Genomic DNA, 25,738 nt, shown 5'->3' with positions numbered 1-25,738 from the left:
TCCTTGCTATTTCTTTCACTAAGAGGTGAAATCTAATCACCCTTGCCTTGAATCTGGATTGGCCCTTACTGTCTTGCTTGACCAAGAGAATGCAGTGAAAGTGACATTCTGGGACATAAAGGGCCATGCATCTTCCACCTGGGTCACTAGGATACTAGTTCTTAGAGCCCTGAGCTGTCACCTAATGACTCCAATCACCCTGACACCACTATGTTGGTAAGGCCACATGTAGGCACCCTGGTTCATAGGACCAGCTGAATCTATCCCTCCAGCCATCCCTGCCAAGGCAGCAAACATATGAGTAAAGCTGTGGTGGGCTCACCAGATGAGCTGAATACTGCTGAGTGATCTCTGTCGATGACAAAAGTCTCTCAGCTGAGCCCTGTCCAAATTCCTGAATTATGGAATATGGTAGAATGTTTGTTGCATCAAGCCACTAAAGCCTGAGGGTGGTTTATCGCAGAGTGATGCATAAGAGGAACACTGTCTTAGGGCACCTGGGTGGCTCAGTCAGTTAAGCGTCTGACTTCGGCTCAGGTCATGATCTCAAGGTTCGTGAGTTCGAGCCCCCTGTCAGGCTCTGTTTTGACAGCTCAGAGCCTGAAGCCTGCTTCCGATTCTGTGTCTCCCTCTCTCTCTCTGCCCCTTCTCCAGTCACACTCTGTCTGTCTGTCTCTCTCTCTCTCTCTCTCACACAAATAAATAAACGTTAAAAAAAAAAAAGAGGAATAGTGTCTTAGTTACCATTATACACATGGTGCTGGCACTGTGTGTGGCACACAGCTGACCTCCAGCACATAATCGTTGACCAAAGGAACAAGTGTGGGAGAGAAGGACAGGAGAAAGGGCCAGCAGAGAAAGACAAAGATGACTTACAGGTGACAGTGTTATATACGGACAGAACCTCTGATAAATGAGTCTACTTTCCTAAACAATAAGGTACCTACTCTGGGAAGTTAAGCAGGATAGACAAAGCTTAACTTCTCCTGTGGGGTGGGAAGCAGGGATCAGAATGGAACAACTGAGTCTTTATCCCATGTTCCCTGCCATAAAATCCAGCTGTCCACTGGCTTTCCCTTTAGCCCAAGACCTCAGGTTTTTCCAGCTCTCATGATATGGACCCTGTCCAGTTATACTTAATATGCTTTTCTTTTCCTTCACTGTAAGACTTTTGCACTTTTCTAGAAGTTATTGGCTCCAAAAAGACCAGCTAGAGCTTTAAGCGAGAGAATAATTACCAAAACAAATGCATTTCCAAGTTTGGCTTCAGAACCAGACCCACCTTGCAAAGTATATACAAAGATTATGCCTCCCAATGGAGATATATGGACTTTGATTGTAAATGTAACTAGGTTTTACTTCCCTCACCTTTAATTGCCTAGAGTTTAGACTGAAATTCAATCAGTAGACTATTGTTTTCTGCTTCCTGGGAAGCAAGTCGCAGCTGAAAGGAGAGCTCAGGGAGAACTGGGTGGGGTTGGAAATCTGAATCTTGGCGTGACTCTTATGAATTTTCTTTTCCATTTTACTCACCTCCTTCTGGCTCTGATGTTATCAGTAATTTCCCGAGACAGAGAAAATCCAGACTTCCTTAAAGAGTTCAACTACCTGCCTCAGCAAAATCCAAAATGGGGGGAGACTAGCTGCCCTATAGAAACTCCCCTCCTGTGTTTGTGTCCAAGGAAACGCACACAAAGGAAACACACTGACAAGCCTCTTTCATTTCTGCCGTCCTCTAGTTGGCTAAGAAGCAAAGCCTGTGGTGATTCTAGGCAGGCCACGTAAAAGCCAGAGTGGACAGGACACTCTTGCAGCCAGTGAACAGACAGCAAAGGAGAGAGAAATTCAAGCCACTTCTGATGTATTCAAAGGTATGAGCTAACCCGCACCAACAAAACAGATGATAAGCTGGGCAAAGGGCAGAGTAGAAAGCACACTTACTTTAATTTTCTCAGCAAGTCCAATATTAGTTTCCAAACGGCACAAATGTTCAAAGACCAAACCTGGCTTTTTCTACCTAGTAGTGCACTTGGAGTCAAGAAACCTGAGCTCTAGTACTGCCTATGCTATTAACTGACTGTGTTATCCTGGACCAGCTCCCTCCACTATCTAGGATCAGTTCCATCATCTGCAAAATAAAGAACATGGACAGACAGTGTTTAAGGACTCTAAACGACAAACACAGTCATATATTCATTATCCAAGCACAGATTCTCATGAGCCTAACTCCTCTGTGCATAACTTTGCCTTCAAACTTACAGATAGCACCCCTTCTGATTAGTACCTTTCCTGCTTAATTAAGGCATTGTCATTTCAATGTCTTCTTTACTTTGTATTCAGAAGCATCCTTTGAAATCCATACACTTAACTACCCACTATGTTGTAAAGGAAGTCTTAGAGAGCAATGTTTATGTCCATTCTAAGAGAAGCAAGAGATAAGGGGCCTATATCCAGGGATCAGTACAAAAGCACAATCACCAAATAATAGGGACCTCATATTAAATGCCTACTATGTGCCAAGACTTTACATGGGTCAGTCTAATCCTTACAAGAGAAATAAAGGTAGCAGCAACAGTTGTTAGTGAGAGCTACACACTGTGTTAGACACTCCAAAATACACGCTCTCCAATAGCAAACACTGCATAGCACTTACCACCTGCTGGCCCTGTTCTAAGTGCTTCATGCATATTAATTTCTTCAGTATTCACACAGATTCCGTGAGGGAGGAGGAATTGTTAATCAAATCCAGAAAGCCCAACCCCTACGACCCTTCAAGGAAGATGATGTCCAATGCATAGGGATGCCTTCAGCTGTGCATTTACTGAAAAATTAACCTCAAAATGCCACTGACTTAACACTACAACAGTTTACTTCTCACTCAGACTGCATGCTTGCTGTAAGATGAGGAGTGTCTGTGTTCCACACAGTCACCGAGGGACCCTGACTGATGGAGGCTCCACCGTGAAGACTCCTGCCAGCTACCACAGGGAGAAGACAGACAGGTGACTGCACATTTGCTCTTCTCTGCTCCAGCCATGAAGTGACACAGGTCATTTTCCCTCCCGGCCCATTGGCCAGACTTCGTCACCACTGCCCCATCTAACTACAAGAGGGTGTGGAAGTTAGTCTCTCATGCTCTCAGAGGGACAGAAGCAGACGTTAGTAAACACTAGTGACATCTACCACAAGCTACGAGTATCAAACACCCAACTAAAAGTTCAGCTCTTAGGGGGTGTCCGGGTGGCTCAGTCAGTTGAGCATCCGACTTCAGCTCAGGTCATGATCTCAGGGTTCAGGAGTTCGGTTCTAGAGATGGGCCCTGTGCTGACAGCTAGGAGCCTGGAGCCTGCTTTGGATTCTGTGTGTCTCTCTCTCTCTGCCCGATCCCCACTCATGCTCTGTCTCTCTCTGTCTTAAAAATAAATAAAACATTAAAAATTTTTTTTAAAAAGTTCAGTTCTACATCTAATGGCAATCAGAATTCTCTTAACAAAGGAGGAGATGGCTACTGGATAGATAACAAACAATGCCCATCACATACCCACATCTTAAGATGAAGAACCTGAGACTTAGGTTTACTAATGTACTTAAGGTCACTTAGTAAGAAAGTGGCGAAGCCGGAATTTGAACCCTGGTCTGACTCTAAAGTCTATACTCTTTCACTCCAGCAAACTGCCCTCCCAAAGGAAGAAAGCGATTGTTTTGTGATCACCCACCAGTCAGGATTACCCACAGTGGCCCACAGAGCCAGGAGAACTGGAGCTACAGCTGGCTACTGACCACTGCTGTGACATACACAAGCACAGATGGCAGAACTAGAAGGGCTTTCAGACCAGAAACCAGACTACCCTTTGCCATCTCAGCACTTTTCAGACAGAAAAAATGTGGCTCATCAAGTGGAGTACTTTGTCCAAAAGTACCTAGTTGATGATGAGATAGCTCTGCTAGAGCGCTTGTGTCATCCAGGGTACTGGAGGGAAACGGAGAGCACATAAAAAACAGTGTAACTGAAGGTGTGGGCAGAGTAAAGGGGGCCAACAAGGGATTATACAGCAGGCCTGGACCAGCAGTAAGAGGCTGTTACCATCCTTAGGCCTGAAGTAGGAAGAAGAGCAGAACCCGATAAAAGCTGAGGCTGTCAGCAAGGGAAAACCCGACAGAAGATGCGTCACAAGTAAAGGAACACAATCACTGCCAAATGTGACCTGGCAGGGAGGGACCTAGAGAAATAAATGCCTAGACGTCTCTTTTTCCCAACTCTCTGATCCTCCTCCCTCTGCCATTGGTCAAACCCACTGAAAGCTAGAGGACAAGGGAGCCTGGGCAATGCAGTCCATGGAAGCCAGTCTCCAGGGGCCTAGAGCAGGGCAGAGAAGGGTAAAGAGGAGATCTTAAGTATTAAACCAAGACTATCGATTACTATCTTTCCTTTCTTTTTCACTGATTCATTCATTTATTCATTTACCATGCTCAGTGTGAGACACATTTTAATTGCCATCAACAGTCAAGTTTTCTCTTTAAATTCTGGTAGTGAAAACATGTCACCTATCCAACTGTAATGCTATTTTTATTTAGAAGATCAAGGGTATATTTTAAGGTCATGTTTAGTTCATCATGAGCTAAAGAAAACTACATTTTAAAATTCTTCCACAGCTTGACTTCTGATTAAACATGGCAGATTAACCACATGTGATATATTCATTCATTTATATTCACTCTCCCCCTCTCCTGAAGGCCCATTAAAACAACAATAAAGGAATTAAAACAAAACAAATGAAAACAATGAAAGGAGAGAGGAGAGCAAGAGGTACAAATTCACACAGATGAAGAGAATAAGAAAGGAGACCATTGTGGATGAGAACTGTCCACAAATTTTTTGAGAACGGGAAGTAAATGAAGGAATGTATATGAATTTAGAAGAATGGAGAAGGCTTTACCCTAAGTGCCTGTAGAAGGAGATGCCAATAAAAAGTGAGCCAAAGAGCCCTCAAAGAATCCTGGGAAGGCTTAGTACTTAGAAATACCAGGTACCACAGCAGTTAGGAATAAGATACAGGAAAACAGGAATTGGAAGTCTGTATGGAGGAGTGAGCTTCTACATTTCCTTCATCCCATGCAACTAGCCAAGGAACCTCCATCTACCCCTTTTGTCTCCAGGAGGCAAGAGATGTGTTCTCTGAAAACATCGGATTAGACTCACCCAGAGCACTAGGAACATCAAGGACAGTAGAGGGTGGTGTGAGGCACATAACAGAAAATAGAGGAATTAAGGGAATGGCAGGAATATATGGAATGGCAGGAATCCAACCAGCCTACCTCCAATCCCAAAATACCCAAAAGCACACTAAACGATTCTATCTGTAAGTGAAGGTCAGTAGAGGAAATTGCTGTATATACTGGCATTTGGATGTCCTCCAATAAAGTCAGTTGCTGCCAATCACTCGGCAGTGAACCCCACCGCTTGACAAGCTCTGCTTTTCCATCTAACACTTCCAATTAGCTTTTGAGGGCTCTACTCTTAAATATGAATAGACTGCCAAGTATCACAAAACATTTGAGGACAGCCTCTAACATGAGAGAGGCTTCAAACAAACTGGAAAAGGGAACCCAAAGAAAACAGAAATGATGCCAAGAACAGAAGAAAACTTCACATGTGTTATAGTATATATTACACACACACACACACACACACACACACACACACACATTCTTCAAAGAGATAAGAGAAAAAATCCTATCTATAAGCATGAACAGGACACTATGAAAAAGGGAGACAGAAAACAAGGAAATTGATGGACATTGAAAATATGATAATCAAAATACAAGAAAAGGGGAAGGAGGAAGATTAAAATACTTGTCTCATCAAAAGAAGAACATAAAGACCAAGAAAGAAAACGATAAGGAACATAGAGTAGCAATCAAGGAGGTCTAACATCCAAATAACTGAAACTTCAGGGGCGCCTGGGTGGCTCAGTCGGTAAGTATCCGACTTCAGCTCAGGTCATGATCTCGCGGTTCGTGGGTTTGAGCCCATGTCTGGCTTGGTGCTGACAGTTCAGAGCCTGCAGCCTGCTATGGATTCCGTCTCCCTCTCTCTCTGCCCTCCCCCACTCATGCTCTGTCTCTCTCTTTCAAAAATAAATAAACGTTAAAAAATGTTTAAACAAATAACTGAAACTGCAGAAAGAAAAAAACAGAGGAAAACTATTAAAGTAATAAGAGAATTTCTCAGAAACTAAGGATATAAATTTCCACGTTGATAGGACCCAAGGAAGGATCAGCAAAATAAATGCACAAAGATCTACACAAACTCACATCATCATTAAAATTCTGAACAGTAGGAGTTAAAAGAATATCCTTAAAAAAAAAACTCCTAAAAGCTTTCAGAGTAAAGGAAGAAAAGTCTTCTACAGAATAATAGAAATCAGATGGGCATCAGGCTGTTAAATTACACTGAAAACTAGGAAATGATGGAGCAGTGTCTTCAAAATTCCAGGTGGGGGAGAATCAACCTATAATTGTATATGCAGCCAAACTATTTCCTATAGTGAATTGTATAATTTTGTATTTTTTTAAGTTTATTTATTTTTGGGGAGAGAGCTGGGGAGGGGCAAAGAGAGAGGGAGAGAGAGAATCCCAAGCAGGTTCTGGGCTATCAGTGCAGAGCCCGACTCAAGGCCTGATCCCATGACCCGTGAGATGAACGACCCAAGCTGAAGTCAAGGGTCAGATGCTTAACCGACTGAGCCACCCAGGCACCCCATAATTTGGCATTACACTTCATACTTATGAACATCAGACCTGGCCATAACATTTGCTCTGGCCAAAGAAAGATGAACAAAAGTGAGGTGTGCCCCTTCTAAGCAGAAGCTTTGAGAGTCATCCCTGGTTCTGTAGGTGCTCGTTTTCCTCTGCCATGAGAAATGCTTTTCCCAAAAAGGGGCTTCTTACTCAGATAGGGTCCCAGATTGAAAAAGACCTAGGTAGAGCTGTAGCTGATCCATGAAGGACACAGGACACGAGTAAGAAAAAAACCTTGTTGTATAAGCCAGTGAGATTTTAGAATCTTTTACAACCACAGCATAACCTACTAAAAAAGCTGACTAGTACACTTCCCATACACCTTTCCTTACAAATCTATTAGAGCTTGTGCTCCAACAAAACAAGTGAGTAAACCAAAAAAGAGGGAAACATGGGCCCCAGAAACCTAAGACTCTAACACAGGAAACTGGCAACAGAAGTCCCAGAATGAGACTTGCTCAGCAAGCCTAGAGAGCAACTATCCCAGACTGAAGTAGGAGGTTAGAAGACTGCAGGAAAAAAACAAAATTCATAGGTTATCTCACAGTTTTTAGCATTTAAAAAATAACATGGGGGACTATTTGACATATATGATGAATGTTATGGAAAAAATAAGGAATAAATACAAATAACAGTAGACAAAAAATTAGGCAATTATTAGCTCTGGTGAAATAAAATATTTTTTTTAAAAAAATGGCATGTAAGCATAATGCATTGGCTTGACAGTGCATGATATTTACAAAGCTATAATAATATAAACATTGAACATTGATTTTGAAAAAAAATATGATTTACTTATATTAGGGCAATAGGGAACATGGGAACATGGAGCAAGCTATGTGGCAGTCATTAGGGCTGGTCAAAAATTATCCAGGGCATCTCCTACCACATCCAAAGCAGGACGCACTTTCTGGCCTCCTTTCAGATTAAGTGTGGCCATGTGATTTGCTTTGATCAATAAAACAGGAGTGAAACTGACTTGTATCATAACTGGGCAGAAGCTCTGAGAGCCGGTATGCAATCCCCCTATCATCTGCCCATTCTGCAGAGATCACGGAATCAGGTGTTGTGATGGAGCCTCCACCAGTCTAGAGGACCAACATGAGCCAGAGGCTCCCTACCTACTTAGGCTGAACATGCAGCATGAGCAAGAAATAAACTTTTGTTGGGTGCCTGGGTGGCTCAGTTGGTTAAGCATCCGACTTTGGCTCAGGTCATGATCTCCCAGTTCATGGGCTCAAGCTCTACATCGGGGTCTGTGCTGACAGCTCAGAGCCTGAAGCCTGCTTCAGATTCTGTGTCTCCCTCTCTCTCTCTCTGTCCCTCCCCTGCCTGCTCACACTCTGTCTCTTTCTCTCAAAGATAAATAAACATTTTTTTTAAATTGAAAAAAGAAATAAACTTTTGTTCTGTGAAGCCACTGGCGATCAGGAGTGGTTTCTTTGCAGCATAAACTAGCCAAGCCTGACCAATAATAGCCAGACTCTCATCCGCCATCACAGGAAGTTAACAAATAATACCTAAAATAATGAATCAAGTAATAGCAGTATGAACATATTATATAAAATATACAGGTAAATACAAAAGCAATAGCTAGAACAGTTAACAAGCGGTTGCTCTAAAGGAACAGCCTTGAGAAGGAGCAGTGCTGGCCTGATTGTTTTTGTTGTTGCTGTTGTTATAAGCCTGAGTTTAAAAAATTTTTGTACTATTACATTGATAAAAATAATTTTAAGACACTATATATATGTATAATATATGTATATATATTATACATATATATACATATATATACATATATATATATATATATATTCTAGTGGGGATCCAGTATAAGGAACCATATACAGGCAGCAGCAAGGCTGTAATAGGAATTTTCTCCCCAGTGCTCAGGACTCCTGGTGGAGAAAACATTATTTTTAATAGAGAAAATTATCACCTGACCCTTCAGACAGGTTGTTCCAGATTAAACACTAACTCTAAATATTTTGTAGGACTTTCACCTCCAGGATCATAATTCCAAAAGCAGCAGTGATTAAAACAATAGAAATTGATGAATGAAGAGGGTTTTCTTTTTAAGACTTTTTATACTGAGGGACCAGGGATACTTAGTCTGTCAGAAAGACTTGGAAATTGTGTTATAAAACCATCACGCTAAATTCCAGAAAGTATTCGTTTCTCCAAGGGCTGAGTAGAAAGGCGCTCATCAGGGACAGCTCTATGACAACAGGACACCTGCCCAAGTAGACCTTGATGCTGCCTTGCAGAGATTTTTCTTCCTAGACAGTTTCTCTGCTCATGTCTGGAGGAATGTGTGCTGGGCTTTTTAAAAAGAGCACTAATACCCTTTCTGCCCCAATAATTAGTGAGAGAGAGCAGCCCAGGAAGGGCCTGTCCATCTCACAGCAAAGTAATATAGAGATGAAGCCACTCTGGTGCAGCCACTCTGGGAAACAGTATGGAGGTTCCTCAAAAAGCTAAAAATAGAACTATGCTATGACCCAGCAATTGCACTACTAGGTATTTATCCAAGGGATACAGGTGTGCTGTTTCGAAGGGGCACACGCACCCCCATGTTTATAGCAGCACCATCAACAATAGCCAAACTATGGAAAAAGCCCAAATGTCCATCGATGGATGAATGGATAAAAAAGATTTGGTATATATGTACAATGGAGTATTACTCGGCAATCAAAAAGAAGGAAATCTTGCCATTTGCAACTATGTGGATGGAACTAGAGGGTATTATGCTAAGTGAAATTAGTCAGAGAAGGACAAAAAAGCATATGACTTCACTCATATGAGGACGTTAAGAGAAAACAGATGAACAGAAGGGAAGGGAAACAAAAATAATATAAAAACAGGGAGGAGAACAAAACAGAAGAGACTAATAAATATGGAGAACAAACTGAGGGTTACTGGAGGGGTTGTGGGAGGGGGGATGAGCTAAACGGGTAAGGGGCACTAAGGAATCTACTCCTGAAATCATTGTTGCACTAGATGCTCACTAATTTAGATGTAAATTTTAAAAAATAAAAAAAGAAAATAAAAAAAAACACTGGGAGAGAGAATCTTAGTGAGAGCTGTGGTTCCATGTGTATCACAGCATCCATCCAACCATGCTCCCTGTAACAGCATGGAACCCATCTGAAAGATGGTATGCTAGGAATAAGACCAGTGCTTGTGGCTTTGGACCAGAGGGTAGTGCTACATATACCTGGAGCAGGGTGTACTGTGAACAATAGCTCCAGGCTATCATGCCCCATGCATTCTTAAGTGGCCTGATCTTTGGCTGCTCTTGCAAGCCTACTCATTTGATCCTGGCTGCTTATGAAGTAGAACCAGATGAATGAGCCAAACTGGTCCTTTATATCTGAATTGGATGTGAGTTGTTCACACGTACTTTTAAAAAAAAAAAAACTTTAAATTTTTTTTAATTTTCATTTATTTTTTCTTTATATACTTTTATGTAACATAACCAACAATGCACAGGATTGAGTGGTTTTTATTCAGTTGGGTCTTTTTCTTTAAATATAATTTATTGTCAAGTTAGCTGGCATACAGTGTATACAGTGTGCTCTTGGCTTCTGGAGTAAATTCCCACGATTATTCGCTTACATACAACACCCAGTGCTCATCCCAATAAGTGCCCTCCTCAATGTCCATCACCCATTTTCCCCTCTCCCTCGCCCCCTCCATCAACCCTCAGTTTGTTCTCTGTATTTAAGTCTCTTATGGTTTGCCTCCCTCCCTCTCTGTTTGAAACTATTTTTTTCCCCTTCCCATCCTCAATGATCTTCTGTTAAGTTTCTCAAATTCCACCTATGAGTGAAAACAGATGATATCTGCCTTTCTCTGATTTATCTCACTTAGCATAATACCCTCCACTCTCATCCACATTGTTGCAAATGGCAGGATTTCATTCTTTCTCATTGCCAAGTAGTATTCCATTGTATATATAAACTACACCTTTTTTTGAAACTGTAATTTTATTTTATTTTATTTTAATATGAAATTTATTGTCAAATTGGTTTCCACACAACACCCAGTGCTCATCCCAACAGGTGCCCTCCTCCATGCCCATCACCCACCCTCCCCTCCCTCCCACTCCCCATCAACCCTCAGTTTATTCTCAGTTTTTAAGAGTCTCTTATGGTTTGGCTCTCTCCCTCTCTAACTTTTTTTCTTCCTTCCCCTCCCCCATGGTCTTCTGTTAAGCTTCTCAGATAAGAGTGAAACCATATGGTATCTGTCTTTCTCTCTATGACTTATCTCACTTAGCATAACACTCTCCAGTTCCATCCACATTGCTACAAAGGGCCATATTTCATTCTTTCTCATTGCCATGTAGTATTCCATTGTGTATATAAACCACAATTTCTTTATCCATTCATCAGTTGATGGACATTTAGGCTCTTTCCATAACTTGGCTATTGTTGAAAGTGCTGCTATAACCATTGGGGTTCAAGTGCCCCTATGCATCAGCACTCCTATATCCCTTGGGTAAATTCCTAGCAGTAGTATTGCTGGGTCATAGGGTAGATCTGTTTTTAATTTTTTGAGGAACCTCCACACTGTTTTCCAGAGCGGCTGCACCAGTTTGCATTCCCACCAACAGTGCAAGAGGGTTCCCATTTCTCCACATCCTCACCAGCATCTATAGTCTCCTGATTTGTTCATTTTGGCCACTCTGACTGGTGTGAGGTGGTATCTGAGTGTGGTTTTGATTTGTATTTCCCTGATGAGGAGCGACGTTGAGCATCTTTTCATGTGCCTGTTGACCATCTGGATGTCTTCTTTAGAGAAATGTCTATTCATGTCTTCTGCCCATTTCTTCACTGGATTATTTGTTTTTCGGGTGTGGAGTTTGGTGAGCTCTTTATAGATTTTGGATACTAGCCCTTTGTCCGATATGTCATTTGCAAGTATCTTTTCCCATTCTGTCGGTTGCCTTTTAGTTTTGTTGATTGTTTCCTTTGCAGTGCAGAAGATTTTTATCTTCATGAGGTCCTAATAGTTCATTTTTGCTTTTAATTCTCTTGCCTTTGGAGATGTGTCAAGTAAGAAATTGCTGCGGCTGAGGTCAGAGAGGTTTTTTCCTGCTTTCTCCTCTAGAGTTTTGATGGTTTCCTGTCTCACATTCAGGTCCTTCATCCATTTTGAGTTTATTTTTGTAAATGGTGTAAGAAAGTAAGCCGCATCTTCTTTATCCCTTCATCAGTCTCCATCCATTCCATCAGTTGATGGACATTTAGGGGTATTTCCATAATTTGGCTATTGTTAATAGTGCTGCTATAAACATTGCAGTATACATGTCCCTATGAATCAGCACTACTGTATCCTTTGGATAAATCCATAGTAGTGCTATTGCTGGGTCGTAGAGTAATTCTTTTTAATTTTTTGAGGAACCTCCACACTGTTTTCCAGAGTGGCTGTACCACCTTGCATTCCCACCAGCAGTGCAAGAAGGTTCCCCTTTCTCCACATCCTTGCCAACATCTGTTGTTTCCTGAGGTGTTAATTTTAGGCACTCTGAACAGTGTGATACGGTATCTCAATGTGGTTTTAATTTGTATTTCCCTGATGATGAGCGATGTTGAGCATCTTTTCATGTGTCTGTTGGCCATCTGGATGTCTTCTTTGGAAAAATGTCTATTCGTGTCTTCTGTGCAGAAGCTTTTTATCTGATGAGGTCCTAATAGTCACTTTTGTTTTTATGTCCCTTGCCTTTGGAGATGTGTCGAGTAAGAAGTTGCTGCAGTTAAGGCCAAAGAGGTTGTTACTGTTTTCTCCTTTAGGGTTTTGATGGTTTCCTGTCTCACATTTAGGTCTTTCATCCATTTGAGTTGATTTTTCATATATGGTGTAAGAAAGTGGTCCAGTTTCATTCTTGTGCATATTGCTGTCCAGTTCTCCCAACACCATTTGCTAAAGAGACTGTCTTTTTTCCATTGGCTACTCTTTCCTGCTTTGGCAAAGATTAGTTGGCCATACATTTGTGGGTCATATTCTGGGTTCTCTATTCTATTCCGTTAGTCTGTGTGTCTGCTTTTGTGCCAATACCATACTGTCTTGATGATTACAGCTTTGTAGTAGAGGCTAAAGTCTGGGATTGTGATAACCTCTCACTTTGGTTTTCTTTTTCAACATTACTTTGGCTATTCAGGGTCTTTTGTGGTTCCATACAAATTTTGGGATTGTTTTTTTCTAGCTCTGAGAAGAATGCTGGTGCAATTTTGACTGGGATTGTATTAAATGTGTAGATTGCTTTGGGTAGTATTAACATTTTAATAATATTTGTTCTACCAATCCAAGAGCATGGAATGTTTTTCTGTTTCTTTGTGTCTTCTTCAATTTCTTTCATAAGTTTTCTATAGTTTTCAGCATACAGATCTTTTACATCTTTGGTTAGGTTTATTCCTAGGTATTTTATGGTTCTTGCTGCAATTGTAAATGGGATCAATTTCTTGATTTCTCTTTCTTTTGCTTAATTATTGGGGTATAGAAATGCAACTGATTTCTGTACATTGATTTTATATCCTGCGACTTTGCTGAATTCATGTATCAGTTCTAGCAGCTTTCTGGTGGAGTCTTTCGGGTTTTCCATGTAGAGTATCATGTCATTTGAGAAAAATGAAAGTTTGACTTCTTTGCCAATCTGGATGCCTTTTACATCATTTTGTCTGATTGCTAAGGCTAGGATTTCCAGCACTATGTTAAACTATAGTGGTGGGGCGCCTGGGTAGCTCAGTCAGTAAAGCGCCTGATTGGCTCAGGTCATGATCTTGTGATTTGGGAGTTCGAGCCCTACATTGGGCTCTGTGCTGACAGCTCAGAGCCTGGAGCCTGCTCTGGATTCTGTGCCTCCCTCTCTCTCTGTCTCTCCCCTGCTCATGATCTGTCTCTCTCTCTCTCTCTCTCTCTCTCTCTCTCTCTCTCTCTCTCTCAAAACTCAATAAACATTTAAAAATTAAAAAAAAAAAAACAGTGGTGAGCGTGCACATACCTGTTGTGTTCCTGATCTCAGGGGGAAAGCTCTCAGTTTTTCCCCACTGAGGATGAAATTAGCTGTGGGCTTTTCATATATGGTTATTTGAGAGAGAGAGAGAGAGAGAGAGAGAGAGAGAGAGAGAGAGAGAGAGAAGGGAGGGGCAGAGGGAGGGAGAGACAGAATCCAAGCAGTCTTCATGCTCAGCACAGAGACTGACATGGGGCTTGATCCTACAAGCCTGGAATCACGACCTGATCCAGAATCAAGAGTTGGATGCTCAACAGACTGAGCCACCCAGATGCCCCCACACTTACTGTTAAATATGGATCTCTGTATGTTCTGGGACATGACAATATTTCAAGACAGTAATGAAATCAAACTATAAATTTCTGACTGGGGAGTAGGTACAAAACTATCCAGCTTTGCTATCCTTCCTTCCCAACCTTTCTTCCAAAGCAAATCTTCTCTCCCTTCCTTAAGCCAATGATATATCACATGCATCTCAAACTAGCATGCTCTAGCTCCAAGCCATATAAGATGCTCTAATTTCTGACTCACCAGGTCCCTAGAGCTGAGGATCACTGTTTCAGTTTTAATAGCTTCTCTTTCACCTCCTGCTAAACTAAACAAAGGTTCTAGGAATGTCGACAGAATTGTTACTGTGGATCCAATATCCTGAATTCAAGGGATACCCAAATCATCTTCAGAAAGCTAAAAATCTGAACTCTTGAAAATATGACCCACATCTATGTCCCAGTCTTTTCTCCAGTAGCTTCCTGCCAACATCCACACCACACTCCACTATGCTACATTGCTTGTGATTCTCCAAGCAAATTGTGTATTCCTCCTGCCCTCAACCTCTGCTCATGCCGGTGCCCTGACCTGGAATTTTCTACCCAGCTGTTAGTGTTACAGTTATTTGTTGATGTGTCTGTCTTTCTCTTACTAGACTGTGAGACAACCCAAGAGCAGGGACTGTACCTTTCTCATCTGTGAATTCCCAGCACTCAGCACAGCTCCTCACCCATAAAACATACTCAATAAATATGTGCTACATAAATCTTAGAAGGTACCACAAACCATTTGCTGATTTCTTGAAGTAACAAATATTCCAACTGAAGTATACTAGTCCACAAAGGCTTCAAAATGGTCAAAATCAAGGCTTGTATACCCCATATATGAGCTAAAGAACCTAAACAACCAAACATATTGGGATGCTCACAGATCTTTTTTTAAAAAAGGGGAAAACTTACTTCTCAAAATACTACTTCAGTGTGGCCAGAAGGTATGAGGAGCTCACGGAAGCCTTCTGACCCCAAAACAAAGGTACAATGTAAGTTTCTGGGCCCTCCATGTGCCCTGAGCCTGGAGCCAATGACTCTACTCTAGATTGGCCTCTCTTTCTCAACTGGGCATTGGGAAATCATCAATGTGGCAGGAGAACATACTCATAGTTCTTTTATTATTATTATTAAAGTATTTATTTTGAGGGCCACCTGGGCAGCTCAGTCAGTTGAGCATCGGCCTTCAGCTCAGGTTATGATCTTGCGGTCTGTGGGTTCAAGCCCCACGTTGGGCCCTGTGCTGACAGCTCGGAGCCTGGAGCCTGCTTCAGATTCTGTCTGTCTCTCTCTCTCTGCCCCTCTCCTGCTTGTGCTCTGTTTCTCTCTCTCTCTCTCTCAAAAATAAATAAACATTAAAGAAATTTAAAAAAAGAACTTTAGATTAGATATGTTGTGGCTAATGTACAAGTGGCACAGTGCTGGTTACTGCATAGATCAAATGCCACCCTATTTTAGATGTCGCCAAAGCCTGTTGATATGTACCTTTAGACATAATTTTTACCCAAAAGTCTGTTGTCCTGAAAGAAAAATGACACCTCCAAACCTATATGGAAAGCAGTGGGAGGCAGGGGTAGAGAAAGAAGTGTGGGAGGGAGGGCCAGTGGGCTGATGGCAGTCAACAGTGATTTGTGTAATGGCACTTGTCTGGCCCTCTGAAGGACCTTGAAGTAAACCCAGCTGCTAGCTGACAGAAGCAGGAGCGATTCAAGTCCATTTACCAGAAGGGCAAGGACAAATTCTGTGGGTAAAGAAAGAAACAACACCTTTGGGTCCTAAAGAGGGACCTGGGCACAGTGACTATTGAGAAAACAAAAAGATGTCAATAATCCTAAAAAGATACATGACAGTGCCTCTTTAATAATCACAATATCCTGTGCTGAAGGTAGAAGGTATTTAGAAAATAATCAAAAACCTTCCCTAACAGCTTTGGGGGAAATGGTGGTAACCCTTTCATTGGCTTCTCCTCAGCCATGTGCCAATGACACAAGGCAGCTCTGAATTTCTCCCAATGACAATTCACTCTGTGGAGTCTATTTCACACTGGACTGCAGAAGAAAGAGAAAACTGTCAAAAAGCTACAGCAGCCATATTTTGCTAAAAAATCTGGACAGTTTGTTTGTCACTACATAGCATTTTATTTCATAGGAGGCTGGCAAATTTCCCATGGCTTCTTTGGTTAATGCTTCCTCGAGAGAGGAGGCTGGAACTGTGAGTGGGTCCAAACCTTAGTGAAGTATAAGATGTCCACAGCTTTCCATGGATGTGAAACTGGAGTATGGGATAAAGCAGACTATTTCCCATATTTTGCAGCGAAACTTTTATAGTGATAGTGAGGACTCCAAAGGCTGCAATGCCAGGAGAGCAGGAAAAGGAGAATGAGCACAGATTGAGCAGACTCAGAACTACGAGGACCAAAGAGTTGTCCCCAGTAGGGCTTACTGGCCAACTTACAAAGATTTAAGAAAAAAAAAAAAAAAAGGCAAACAAAAGCTAGCTATTTCAGAACACAATCTGGTTAGGAGAGACCCTGCAGCGGCAGTGACACTAATCATCAAGCAGGTGGCAGCACCATGTTTCCACAAGGTTTTATTTGGATTGGACCCTAGCTGGCAGCCAGCCAGCCAGAGCCCAGCACCTCAGGGAAAGGCCTAGCAAAGCCTAGGCTGAATGTCAGAGCCCCAGCAGAGCAGGATAGCCGTCAGTGGGTTCCTGGAGCACATCCCAGCTTCACTCACACTATAATGTCAAGAGGAAGGCTGCGGATTAGCAAACCCCCATGGGATTCAGGGGCTCTTCCCAGGGGCACTTAATACTTGAGGTATCAGATTAATCCCAGATATCATCTACCACTTGGGGGGTGGGGTGCTTCTATCCTGCCAACCCTTAGTTCTGGATGCTTCAGGTACTGGGAGTCACTGAGTCTTCTGGCTGCTGACATTTAGTACCTACCCCAATAGGGGCGGGGGCAACCACAGGCTGACTACCAGGTGGCAGGACTGGAATCAGGGCAAGGTATTACCATTGCGCTCTGCAAAGAAAGTCATCAATCCACTGCGTGGGGCGTCCAGTGCCATGTAAGGGAATGGAAATCAGCCTTTGATTCAATGACCTAGGGCATTAGCTCACATTATATCAATATCCAAATGATACCAGCAGATAAAAATCTAGCATTAACATTTCAGTGTCAGTGGCCTCAGAAAGAGCTTCAACATATGTACCAGATGGATTCACTCTTTTAGATTTAGTTCCCTTCTCTCAGCAAACTCCTGCAACACCAAAGGAATAATTACCGCTCCATGGAATACTGCAGAGTGCTAGCCAAAAAATAAAGTCACATCAATTTAAACCAGCAAATATGAATTTTTGGAAGAGAAGAGCATTCTCTTTCCAGAGGCAATTACTTGTCTCTTCAGAAATGTTTGCCAATATAAAACCCCCTCCCCCACTGTGGAACTCAAAAAATGAGAATCACAGCAGTGTATCTGCTTGGAAGGGGCTGGAAGTTGCTGGGCAAAGGGGCAGAGATGGCTTTGCATGGAGCCTTGTGCATTGCTAAAGGGTGGATAAGCTAAATCTAAAACTCAGGTGCAGGTGAAGGCATACTCCCAAAGGAAAGACAGCAAATGGTAGCATGATTCTCATTTCTTCATGTGTGCCCCCACCTGACAATTACAAAGGACTTTTCTATCCATTCCCTTACAGAGCTACCCAACATCTCTGTAAATTAGGCAAGGCAAGGAGCACTAGATCCATTTTACAGATGAGGAAGCTGAGGTGTGATTGCTGGAACAGCAATCTAATGGGCTTCACTTCAGACCTGCTTGTCTCACAACCACGGCATCATCCAGGTGGCAGTGGACACACATTTCCCCCCATGTACCAGCCACCTCACCTCAACCACACCAGACACTGCTCTTAATTCTTTAAGGGAAACTGACTGTATCTTAGGTTTGGAGGAAGCTGTTCAAAGCCCTCCACACCCACATCCAACTGCATCCTGGTGCAGGCTGCCAGCTGGTCTAGTAGAATTGTTATTAGGCACTAAAGGAGCCACCTTCACTATGTACCTTCTATATATAAGTCCATGAATGTGCCTCCCTAGCTACTAAAAAGTTTGCTTAAAACAGTTCACTTTGATTCCCTCTTAAAGCAGTAATGGCCCCATCACTACTACTTCCCCACACCCCAAAGAGTCACCAAGACACTGACAGCCACCAAGTACCTCAAAGAGCCATGAATCACCCCCACCCAACCCCCATCCACATGGACATTGTGAACACCTGTCAACAGCATCACTCTTAGACTGAGGCAACCAGGTCCCTGCCCTAGGCGTCACACTTTATAGGGCCTTGCTCTGGCCCTGCTCTAGACACACCGCTCCTCATACAGCAAGGAGTCTATGGGGCCAAGGAACTTGTCTACTCAAACTCTATGCTTCCCTCTTCTAGGCTACTCTCAGAATATCCAAGACCTTAAAATTCCCTGGTCATATGCCCCAAGCCTGTGCCTGTGGCCTGTGCCATCCCCTTCCCTAGCTCTGTCTTCCTAAGGATGAACCAAGCCATAGGTGGGAACAACCCTAGGCCTACTAAGGTGTTATGAGGGGTGGCCATGGGGCAGTTGTTGCCCTTCAACCCAGTAATGCTGGAGCTTGAACATGTGGGCTATAATGATCCTTCCCAAACCTGAATGTGACTGTGAATCACCTAGAATCCTATTAAAATCCAGAGCCTGGTGAAGTAGGCTTACAGCAGGCCCTGAGAGTCTGCAGTTCTAATAAGCTCTCAAGTACTGCCAATGCTCTGGACTGGGGTCAATACTCTGTGGAGCAAGGCTTGTATCTACGGCACGTGCAGAAGGCCCCTCAGGGTAAGGGACGGAGCCAAGAGGTTAGAGAGAAGGGGGAGCTGGAAGTGAGCCTACAGTTTGCATCCTTGCCACAGGCCCACCAAAGTTAGGAGTAGCCTTGCTTTGCATCGTGTCAAGAAGTATAAAGAGTATGTCAACCATCTCTGGACACACCAAAGGAAAATGGTCAAGTCAGAAATACCATTTGTCCCTCCTCCCAAGCCCCGACATCCCTGCCATCATCACCTCCCAAGCCAGAAACTGGAAAACCATCCCTGGGGACCCTACACCATGACACATGTCAGTTTTCAACATCAATTTCCCCTTTCCATGGATATTCATTCATACAGTGTTTTACTATGGTGCCACAACACTGGGCTCTCAGAAATCATACATTCCACCTTCCTCACCACTGGTCAGTATCAAAGACTAAAGACCAGGAATTCAAGTAAGCTACAGAAGACATACTAGATTCTTATGACAACATACCTTCTACCTAGTAATCTCACGTACACCCAGGCCTGAGAGGGAAAGTAGGACACTAGGTAGAACTGACCCGTTCATACTAACACATAGCTGAGAGGCCATAAAGTCCCAGCTTCAGGCACTGCTCCACTAGCCAGTTTGGGACAATCGACATTCAAGTTACCACACCCACATGAGCAGGCCTGGAGTTTTTCTTCCTTTTATCATTGTAAAGAGAAGGGTAAAAATAAAAATAAACACAAAATCACAGAAATATTGTTTAATTGGAATATTCAACTGGGGGAGTAAACTAGTAAGTGCATTCCCTCAGGCAGTTTTCAAAACTTTTTCAACATGAAATCACTTAAATCCAGTGGCAGTGTGAGCCCATATAAAACAAATGAAAACAAAACTTCCCATACAGTATGAAGTGGGGGTTGGCATCCCAGAGCCCTGTTTTCCTGGGACCCCACTGACTGGTGGTATACACAGAAGCCCAAGGGCAGCTCCAAGAAACCTCTAGTGCTCCAAAGTCCCCTTTTGGAAATCACCAAGGCAGCACATGTGACTTATAAAGGTCATAATTTCTTCCTAATCTCACTGATTAGCACTCAGGCACAAGAGAAGCAAAAAAAGAAAGAGAAGTCAGATGAAGGAAGGAAGTCATGCCACAGTGGTCTGGGGAGTGGGCCACAGAGCTGCCAAATGTTTAAATAATACATCCAAGTGAAGCCTCGTGATGACTTGAGAAATACAGAGAACTGAGTCTGAGTCCTAATTCTACAGCTAACTCAGTTTGTGACCTTAAATAAGGTCCTTCCCTTCTCTGAGCCTCAGACAAAAGATCCAGATGGCCTCTGTCCAGCTCTGACACTGAGGATTTTATGATTTTTCAGGATTCCATATTTAAGTGAAGATTCATGGTCATATCATCCATCACAGATAGATGCTAGAGGAAAATAAATAAAGGAAACCTTTATGTTGTTCTGCTGGCACAGTTCTGTGCTTTCGTTCAGAAGCTCAAAGCATTTTAATAGCTTATTCCATTGGATCCGTAGCAGAAAAACAAAAAGGAAATTAATCTTGAAGAAATCATAGGTCTGCAATCTTTGAATATCTCTTACTCAGTAGCATTCCAGCTACTTCTGTGCATTGCCAGTCCTTACTGCCTTCTAGACAGAAGGAGAGAAAATAGAGTTTGACTTTTGGTGGAGAGGGAGGTGGTCTTTAGGGTATAAAACTGAGGAGACAGAGAGACCATCAGAAAGTATTTGCAGTAATGTAAATAAGAGAAGATGTGAACCTGAACCAGAGTCATGTCAATGGAGAGAACAGATTCAAGCGGTATTCAGGAAGACACACTGACAGGACTGAGTGCTGGAGTTGAGGAGGACAGAGGGCAAAACGAAGGCGAAGTGTCTTACCTGGATGATGACAGGCATGACAGTGCCATTATTCAAGCTATGACTAAGAAGGGAAAAGATCTGGGAGGCAGGCTGATGAATTAAATCTTGGAATGTTGACCAGGAAGGGCCTGTGGACCATCAGGTGGAAATGTCCAGCCTATATGTGGGCATACTGTGATAGGTCCTACAGGCCTAGGCAGGACCACATGCGGTCATGAGATTAATCTGGAAGTTCTCAGCACATTGGGCTCCTGCCTCCCTGTATTTCTGCTACATTGCCTCCTTTATTCATTAAAATATTTAGAGCCCCTACTTACTTTGCTAGGCAAGGAGATCTAGGGATGAATATAAATAGACAAGGTCTCTGTCCTTGTATAGCTTATAGACTAGCAGGGGAGACAATTAACAAGAAAAAAGATACAAGTATCATTTTCATTTGTGACAAATACTATGAAGGAAACACATGGGTACGGTGATCAAGAATACCAGAGGAAGGAAGGGGGACCTCTTGAAAAGGCCTTTAAACCAAGACTTGAACAGCATTCCTGGACAAGAAACAGAATATGCAAAGATCTAGAAGCAGGAAGAATCTTGTCACCAAGCTGGGATACCCACTAACGTGGGTTCTGTGGTATGCCTAGAGTATTTGCTGCTGCTGTTACTGATATTTAAATGATAGTAGAACACTTGATGCCTATGACACGGTATTTAACAACTGTATGTTGTCACTGATGGGACTGGACAGTGATGGTTACATGAGTCAGGTAGAACATTAACTTGCACAACACTTAAACAAAATTGCCACAGAGCTCTGTACTCCATTACTAATAGCTCCGATTGCCTTCAAACTCACCAGCTCACTGAAGTCACACTCTGGGCAAAGTCACCATTCTGTAGGATTTCAGTCGAACACTGTTACTGAGGTAGTTGATACTTAAAATAACAGTCCTTTTAATGATTAAATAGAGGGTTGGCACAAACTGAAAAACAGAAAAAAAAATTCTATGTAGCCATTGGGGAAAAGAGAAGTAGGTTGTGTTTTGCAATTCCTTCCTGGTGGGTTTGCAATTATTCCACAGCATGACAGCTAAAATGCCTAAGAAATCACTTACCTGAATCTCAATAATAATTAGTTCTCTATCCTTTGTATGTTCACTGTGAGTTCTGTTGACCTCACCACATGGAAAGACTGAGTTTACCCATTTACAGTTCTGAGTATTTATTCCTTGCAGTGTGCTGGGGGTTGAACAATTTCTGGCCAGAAGTGTGTATTTTAACTGGAATGTTTAAGATGCATCAGTTGAATAATTACTGTATAAATCTTAGCCGGCTGGGTAAGAAAAATGAAAACAAGCTTTACTTGTTATAGACATAGATTTAGCTATGTTAAAGTCTTTCTCCTTTTAAGACGAGCCTCTATGTCAAAAAAGGCAAATGACAGAAACGCTACTCTTTGTAAGGCAATTAAAGAGGAAATTAACAAATTGTGCTAATTTGTCATGCTGGTAATTTGTCTGCAAATTGTGGTGTTGCAGTATTACAATTTGGGTGTGGGACAGCATGCAAATGAGAACTCACTAGCACTTACCAAACTATTGGCTTCTTCCCTTGTTTGTAAAACTACTCAGAAATGCACGGCCTGCCTGTGGTAAGCTGTAATTAAGGCTATTTTTTTTTATAATTAAGGACAATTTTTTAAATTCACATTTTAAAGTCCACTAGCAGCCCCTTACATCTTTGTCTTACCCTGGCAGGACTGACAGGATGGTGCCCATCTATCGCCATTCAGAAAGGGCAGCTCATCTTACCACAGTCCTCAGCCAATGAGCCATGTGTGATTTGGGCAAAGGACTAAAGCTCTCCCGTGTGCTGGTGCTGTGTGCATCACTAGGGGCTATCAGCCCCGTAAGAGTACCTGCAGTGCAGCGGGCCTCTGGTCTAATACCACTATGTAAGCTATCGTATATGCAGAGGCCAAGAAGAACAACTGCTCAACCCTAGTCACTTTGCTTCATGCCATTCCCACAAACGCTAAATGGCCCAACGAAACAGACTATCTTCAACACCCCTGGCTCTGGCAAGCAAGCAAGGGAAAGGATTTGACTATTGATAGTTTGATTTTGACTTTGGGGCTTTCCATAGGTTCAGGTCAAATGTAGTGCTGCGGGTGTATTTCTTTCCAAGTAAAACAAGCCAAATGTCAAAGGCCACAGAATTCTTTTCTATGCTTTAGAACTCACAACTGAAAGATGAATCATATGTCTTTACCTCCTCAATCCCCATTTTATATACAGGGAAACTGAGGCTCTCAAAGATTAGATGACTTGTCTAAGATTTCATGGGCAATCAGTGGCAGAGTACTGACTAAAAACCCAGAGTACTGGTGCCTCCCGGCAATGCTCTTTCCAACACACTACATCACCTCCTCAAGTCGGTCTGTCAAAAAATAAATGTCTAAGCAGTGAGCTGTGTGGAGTAATTAACTGGTATAAAGACATATCTATGAAGCTATAGATGAACATGAACTCCAAGGCTTCTATAGAGCAGCCTGATTATCAATCTGCTCAGCTTCCCTCCATGGTCAGACCAAAGCTTAACAACCTGCTGGAATACCATGGCCCAACTTTAGGCTTGGACTTTACCCCATTGCTCCTTGTGTCTGTTACCCCCGATTCTGACCCATCTTCCTGTGGTCTAGCTCATGACCTAACACTCCATGGCTTTCCACTTGGGCTTGTTCATAGATTCTCTTTCTCCCTTCTTCCCAACATCCATCTCAACCATATTCCCTGCGAATCTTCCACCTCTACTGTTACCCCTCCGAGACCTGTCATCTCAGAAGATTTGGTACAGGTTACCACAGGCCTTCTTCCTTGATCCACCAGGTCCTGTAGATGAGGACCAGGGGCAGGGAGTGAGGTGGGGAAGGTAAGCATAATTAAACATTTACTGTTTCAAAATATCAAGAAGCTTCACTCAACCAACCCTTGGCATCGCTACATGCAATGAAAATGGGTAATCAAAAGCTAACCCAGGACCTTCCAAGACTGTGAAGTGCCTGCTGAATGAAAAAGATGAAAGTAAGCTGCTCCCACAATTAGGGCTGAGTGCATTTTCTCATATTCTTGCTTTTCAAAGCTGTTCACCTCTATATGGCTTACAGTAACTTTTTCCCAGCTAGAATATTTGCTAGATATGAAATTACTATCATTTGGGAACAAGTGTTTTGGTGATGTTCTTAAAAGAGCCAGGAAGCAGGGTACCTGGCTGGCTCAGTCAGTAGAGCATGAGATTCTTGATCTCAGGGTCATGAGTTCAGACCCCACATTGAGCACAGACCTTACTGAAAAACGAACAAACGAACAAATAAATAATAAATAACAAAAATAAAAGAGCCTGGAAGTCATCTAAACTATCAGTCATAAAGATAAGTCCTCATCAAATGGCATGGGTGGACATCTACCATTTAGAAAAATAATCTCTGTGTGTAGAAAGTTAGCAAGAAAACTAGGCCTCCTTTTAGCAAATGTGTGTTACACTAGTAACTGGCAATAAAATAAATACATAAAAATATAATTCTTTTCAAACTATTGCTGAATTAGTGATAATTCAATCATGGGCTGGCATATTTTACCTTTCTTCTATTTAAAAAACACCAACAACAGGTTTCTGAGCAAATTAAGAGTATAAACATGAGCTCTTAGGGGATGTTTAACCCAGTTCAGAGAACAACCTGTTTCTAAGCTCTCTGACAACATTCATTTGCATAGAAATAATTAGTGTGCTAATTTCAAATGATCTTTACCTACTCATTGTAGCATACTCTAGCAAGACCTCTGCTTGGCAATGTTGTTAGCTGTTTATAATATCATTTCTGCTTGCAAATAATAAAAATCAATCACTTTAAAGTAACCTATAACTCAGAATTGTCAAGACGTTAGAATGCCCACACCCCACCCTCGTACTGCTGGTCTGTATGAGAGAGGCCTTAACTGCACCACACAGACACATTTTAGCATCCACCAAATCCTCATTAAAGAGAATTTAAAACAAAATGTCTATAAATGCTCCATGCAGTAAGATCTGAAGCAGGCTGCCTAGTTATTAAGGGTATATAAACCAAGACTCCACCTAGGAACCAAAATGCCCAGAGCTTTAAGAGATTTTCAAGAAAAAGAAATAATCATGCACCTATATTGCTTTTACAATTCAAAAAAAAATCTAAGTAGTGTAAAAATGTTCAGAAATAAGGGTTGAGAAGTATTCTAGTAACTCAAACACTATCTGAGCCACAAGAGAGCTCAGAGGTCATCCAGGGCGACCCCACCCTTGGCAACAAAACTCTCAGCAGAAGCTCAGAAACCTAGCTCTGCTTAAAGACCTCAAGAGTCTCAGACCTTCCCCTCTCCCAAAACTCTTCCCATCATCCAACAGCTCCAGGCTTAGACAGTCTTTTCTTACACTAAGTCAAAGTCTGCCTCCCTATAATTCCCACATATTGGTCCAAGTTTCTTGGGGGAGGGAAACCAATGTTTTTCTGGTTCTTTACGTGGTATTTTTTGCATGCATGTTCTCACTGGATCTTCCCAATAACTCTGTGAGGCAGATATTCCTACAACCCTTGCTTTATAGATGAAGACCTGGAGGCTGAGAGGCTCGGTGACTGCTCAGGGTTGCAGAACAGTGAAGTAGCAGAGGCAGGGCTTCAACTCACATTCCCTAACTCCACCTTCTATGCCATTTTCGTTCTCCCACTTTGCCTTACTGACACTTTGAAAACAAACAAAAAGGTTCTGATTTTTCATAAGAACCACCCCTGAAGACAAAAAGGGAAAGAATAATTGAAGGTGCACTCTGCACACACTCTCTGAGAGATCTCTGCC

General features: G+C 42.3%; 1 long non-coding RNA gene across 1 annotated transcript in view; it reads right to left on the bottom strand.

Annotated features, from left to right (window-relative positions):
- Positions 1 to 25,738, bottom strand: part of LOC131502962 (uncharacterized) — a 120,484-nt gene that overhangs the window by 67,417 nt on the left and 27,329 nt on the right. The window contains exon 4 of the long non-coding RNA XR_009257287.1: positions 21,709 to 21,835. This is a non-coding gene — a long non-coding RNA (uncharacterized LOC131502962). The remainder of the gene's footprint in view (positions 1 to 21,708; positions 21,836 to 25,738) is intronic.

Source organism: Neofelis nebulosa, chromosome X, assembly GCF_028018385.1.
Source record: "Neofelis nebulosa isolate mNeoNeb1 chromosome X, mNeoNeb1.pri, whole genome shotgun sequence".
In the NCBI taxonomy this organism is placed as follows: domain Eukaryota; kingdom Metazoa; phylum Chordata; class Mammalia; order Carnivora; family Felidae; genus Neofelis; species Neofelis nebulosa.
Note: the sequence above shows the minus strand (reverse complement) of the source record. Positions and strands in the feature narration are given on the sequence as shown.